The 5,680-nt window shown below is 37.6% G+C and overlaps 1 pseudogene; it reads right to left on the minus strand.

The window, feature by feature from the left end:
* Window positions 1-471: 471 nt before the first annotated feature.
* On the minus strand, window positions 472-577 carry LOC137838939 (small nucleolar RNA R71; annotated as a pseudogene).
* Between the last annotated feature and the right edge of the window lie 5,103 nt (window positions 578-5,680).

A 5,680-nucleotide genomic window follows, 5' to 3' on the forward strand; every position in this document is an offset into this window, starting at 1 on the left:
TTTTATTTTATTTTATTTTTTTTTAAAAAAAAATACTCTGTTTTTTTTTTCTCACTAATATGTTTTAGGAAGAAAGCAACATGGCAGAAGAGCAAGCACCACCTCCTAAGAGGACACTTGGAGATTATGTCATGTACCAAGGACCAAGGCATTATTCTAGTATCGCAATACCTGCTACCGCTAAGGCCTTGAAAATAAATCCTAATTTTCTCACTATCATCATTACTCATCAATTCAAAGCAATGGATCATGAGGATCCATGTTCACATTTGTCTACATTTTATGAATTGGTGGGAACAATGAGCTTTCAATCAAGTGATCTTGAAAATGCTTATATGCGTTTGTTTTCTTTGTCATTGGCAGGAAAGGCTAAGGATTGGCTCAGATCATTTCCAAATCAGAGTCTCACTAGTTGGAAGGAGGTAGAGGAAAAATTCCTGCAAAGATTTTTTCCAATTTCTCGCTACATCAAAGCAAAGTCTGAAATTTCTGTGTTCAGACAAGGAGTAGATGAATCATTCTGTGAGACATGGGAAAGATTTAAAATGTTACTTAGAAAATGCCCAAATCATGGGTTTGAAGATATTGCTCAACTGAGCATATTTCTCTCCGGTCTCAGATCTGACACAAAGATGCTCCTAGATGCTGCAGCTGGCGGCACAACGATGACTCTTGATGTAGAACAAGCGACAAGGATTATTGCTGCATTGGCGTCAACTGATTATCAATCCCAACATGATAAACAAAATACTCACAAGGAAGGTTCGTTAGAAGATGCACTCTTGGCTCAAAATAAAATTCTGACACAACAGATTGAGCAACTAACCGCACAAATGGCTAAATTGTCCCAACAGTTATATGTTGTGCATTCATCTCAAAGCCAGAGTCACTCAATCATGTGTGATTTTTGTGGAGGTGATCATCCTAATGGACACTGTTCTTATCTGAACAATTCACCTGAAGTTGAGGATCCATTCATGCTTGAAAGAATGAGTAAAGTTGAAGAAGCCCTAACAAAGCTTGTGATAATGGAAGAAAATAGCATGGAAACAATCAGGAATATAGAGATCCAAATGGGAAAAGTGGCCAAACAATTTGAAGAAATACAAAGTGGTCAGTTTTTAGTTGACAACCAAACCAACCCAAAAGAGCATTGCAACAAGGTAATAGCTGAAAAAGAAGATGAGACTGAGGAGTTAGAGAGAGAAATGAAAAGAAGTGAGGAAGAAAAAATTAAAAATAATGAGAGAAGTGTTCTTGAAAAAGATTTATCATATCCTCATCCTCCTTCAAAAATAGAGAAGGACAGAAAATTCTTTGACAAATTGCTCCCTAGGAATTATTTTGCAGGAAATATGAAGCAAGATTCAACATTTGAGAGATTTCTAAAGAATAGGAGCTATATTGAAGAGAGAAATAAAGAGTTGGAGGCTAGATGCAGTGTCATGACTCAAAGGAACTTGCTTCAAAATTCTAAGAACTTGAGAGGTTTTAATCTTCCCGTGTCTATAGGTGCTTTATTTGTGGACAAGGCTGCACTGTATTTAGGCGATTTGGAGGTTCAACCCACCAAGATGCAGTTGGCAAAAAGATCCATCAAAGATCCTTATGGTGTGGTTGAAGATGTTCTTGTAACGAGGAAGAATGCATACAACATGATGCAACAAAGAGAGTTGTCCATCTTGAAATAAACAGGCGTCAAACTAGATGACGTTAAACGAGCGCTTACTGGGAGGCAACCCAGTCCACATTTTAGTTTTATGTTGTTACCTTTGTTTATTTTATTTTTCAAAAAATAAAAATATAAAAAAATCAATCTTGTATGCCTCCTAATCATTTTGCAGGTTATGTATTTTGACCTGAGGACAGGTTCTATTATTCAGGGGGCAGATCCAGCAAATGAAGCAAGACTGTAGATAAAGATTTTAACAAAAAGCTGGATGACTTCTTAAGAAGAGAGGATTGAGCAAAAATATGGTTTTATCTTTCTAATTCTCTTTTCTTTTCAAATTATTTGAATTTTGTCTTATTTTATTTATTTTATTTTTCGGTTATTTTGTTTTCTGTTTATTTGCTTATTTGTTTAGTTTGTTTTTATTGCTTATTTTAAATAAATTTTCTGGTTTGGTAGTTTGGTAATTTAAGTCTTGAATTATCTTTCTTGACTAAATTTCAGTTTTAATTTGTTTGTTTTCTAGTTTTTTTTTTCAAATTAAAAAGAACTAGAATATTAATTTTGAATTGTGGAAAAAAGAATTTGTGTTTAAATATTAAGTAGTGAGATGAATTAGACACAGGTTAGAAAAGAAAATATGATTGAATCCCTATTCAAATGTAGTTAAAATTATGATACATGAAAATTTAACAGGATGATTGATTAGGACAGATAATGACAAGACAAAAAGGAATGAGACCATTTAAACCAAGTGAGTGTGTGAACCTTAAACAGTTTTGAGAGTTTTACTGATGATTTGACAGTTGTGGTTGCTTAATTTTTATTTTTGTTGCATCATAAAAGAGCATGAAGATGATTGAGGCATTTGTTTGTGTTAATTAGGAGCCAGGGCCAAAAGGCCAACCTTTATATTAGAATTCCATTTTTTTATCCCCTTTGGGCCAAGAATTTTTTTGTTAATATTGCACCTTAACCTTTATTGATATAATTTCCTACCCTTTAGCATGTTTAAGGAAGGAGAACATAGATGCAATACATATAGAAAAGGGAATGGTTGGTTCTGATTGTGAAAGTCAAAAAGTTGAAAATAGGAAGAATCTTTTCCTATTATTGAAAAGAAAAAAAGGAACAGAAGAATAAAAATAAATAGAAAAGAAAGATAGAAAAATTTCGTGAAAATCATGAAAAGTCAGAAAGAAAATGAGGGAAGATGTGACATCGAAAGAAAGTGGTAATTAGATAACATATATGTTCTCTATAATTGAATTGTAGATATGTTCTTCTTCTTTAATATGTGCATTTTGTTATCTAAGAAAAACCAATATTTTTTGGAAGCCCAACCTCATTACAACCCTGGAAAAGACCTCAAGATTCATGTTTCTAATATGTTTGTGATTTGAAGATGAAATGAAAAGCAACTGTGATTTGTTATGATTCAGTGAAAATAGAGAGAAACAAACACTTACCCGTGAGCATATGAGAAGATATTCCTTGATGAATTGTCATTTATTTGTTTTGATTTGATTCTGGAAATTGATTGTGTCTATAATTTTCTATATTTGAATTTGGAAGCATCATAAGTTTCTAATTTGATCTGTTCTTTAGTGAATTAAGCTATTTGATATTTAAATTCAAATATATTCATTTACTTTGCTTGAGGACAAGCAAGATTCTAAGTTGGGGAGAGTGATAAGTGTCTAATTTCAGTAATATTTCATATTAAAATATAGGTACTTATGAGGATTTATTGCTAATTTACATATAAAATAATCCCTAATTTATGAATTTATACCTTTTTACATTTTTTATGATCTTTATTTGAATAAGAGTATTTTATTCCCAAATTTGGTGTTAATTGCAGATTTCTAAGGAAGATTGGAGATTTGGATTAAAGATGAATGATTTGAGCTAAAAAGATAAAGATAGAAGGTCCCAGAATGGAAAAAGATGCAAAGGAAGATTGGGCCTTTTTTTATGTTTTATCATTTAGCCCATTAGCGCGACACAATAAACAACCTAACCCTAGAAAACTAGGATAAATAGAGGGCTAGAGGCTCAACCTTAGGGTGCCAGATTGAGAGGAAAACACCATAGAGTGAGTTGTAACCCAATTGGGAGAATGGAAGGTGATAAAAGTATGCGTGGCTAATTCTACCCTTTGGGATTGAGAGTAATCTACTCAAACTCTTATGTATTGAGGTGATATTTTATATATTAATATTCAGTTCTTGATTGATTATTGGTATTGTTGTTTTACTTTTAATTTTCCGTGACAAATTGAGAATCTTAAATCTGACCGGGAGGTATTTTTAGGGTTCGGACCTAACCAACAATACTTAACATATTTGAGTGCTAGGAATAGACTTGAAATGTTAATTGCTATTAAACGTCTGAGCTTCGTTCTAAGTTGTTCTTATAATTATGCGAGGGATCGATAGTTAGGGGACATTCTTAAGGATTTTATATGCGAGGAATCGATATAAATGATTTTTATACGGGCATCAATTTCAATCAAAGAACTTAATATTAACATGCTAATCAAAATACTTGAGAGTGAGAGAGATGAAACTAATCCTTATTTTTCCAATTGAAACAACTAATTCTTTGTTTGTTTTCTTATTGATCAGTGCCAACACAATTAATTCAAAACTCTTTTAATTGTTCTGTTTTTATATTTAGCGATTATTGTACTCGATAATTCACTGTTCCTTGTGGGATCGATATCCGTCCTTAGGGACAATTATTACTTTTGACAAACACGGTGCACTTGCCGTAAAAAGTCATCAGGCGATTCCACGCTTCTTCCTCCTCCAGACCAGCGTTTCCCTCCACCAGCTCAGCGTCCACCATCTCCACGTCCCTTCCGATGGTCTCTTCCGCTACCGTCGAGCTGGGCTTCACACCGGGAGGTGGGGTGGTTGTTACATAACTCACTAATCTCTTGTTTTTCAGGCTATTCTCATAGCACTTTTTCGCTTCTTTCTGATCAGACTTGACCGTGATCACCACCCCCTCCATAGACGGCAACTTTACCTTCATGTGCCGAGTCGATGGAATGGCGCCTATCCTGTTAAGCGTGGGCCTTCCCAACAGGATATTGTATGCTGAAGGAGCGTTTACGATGAGGTACTTGATTTTCTCCGTCCTCGAACCAGCCTCATCTGTAAACGTGGTTCTCAACTCAATGTACCCCCTGACCTCCACCTGGTCACCAGCGAACCCGTATAGGCACCCTCCATAGGGCCTTAGCTAGTCAAGGGGCAATTCCAGCTGCGTGAAAGTCGGCCAGAACATCACGTCTGCCGAGCTTCCCTGGTCCACCAGAACTCTGTGGACCTTCCTTCCCGCCGTAATCAACGAAATGACTATGGGATCGTTGTCATGGGGCACAACGTCCCGAAGATCCTGCTTGGAGAACGTAATGTCCACCTCCGGCGAGTGATCTTCAAACATATCCACTGTCATCACCGACCGCGCGTACTTCTTCCTCTGCGATGCGGTGCATCCACCACCTGAGAAGCCTCCTGCGATGGTGTGGATTTCCCCGTGGATGGGCATCTCGTGTTGCTGGGCTTCTCCACCTGCTGCCTGGGAACTCGACGCTCCCCCCGTTCTCCTGTCCAGCAGATAGTCATTTAGGAACCCGCTCTTAACTAGATCATCGAGCTGATACCCCAAGGACAAACACGAGTCCAAGGTGTGGCCAAAGCCCTGGTGAAACTCACACCAGGCGTCTGGCTTTGGTCCCAGAACTTTGTCGCCCACCTTCTCAGGCGCTTTCAACCTGGCAGATATATTGGGAATGGCGATCAGGTCTGCCAATCTCATAACAAACCTGTGCTTAGGCGGGCGATTGTATTCCCGGCGTGCCGGCTGCTGGCGTCCCTGGCCCCTCCCCTTGCTCCTCCTATCATAGGGATGGCGAGCCCTCTGGTCTTTCCTGGCCGCTGCCGCTGTCTCCAGCACCCGTTGCGGCTGGATTCTGGTCTGGGCGCGTGGCCTAGC

The sequence above is a fragment of the Phaseolus vulgaris genome, chromosome 8, assembly GCF_051622355.1.
Source record: "Phaseolus vulgaris cultivar YP4 chromosome 8, ASM5162235v1, whole genome shotgun sequence".
Classification (NCBI taxonomy): domain Eukaryota; kingdom Viridiplantae; phylum Streptophyta; class Magnoliopsida; order Fabales; family Fabaceae; genus Phaseolus; species Phaseolus vulgaris.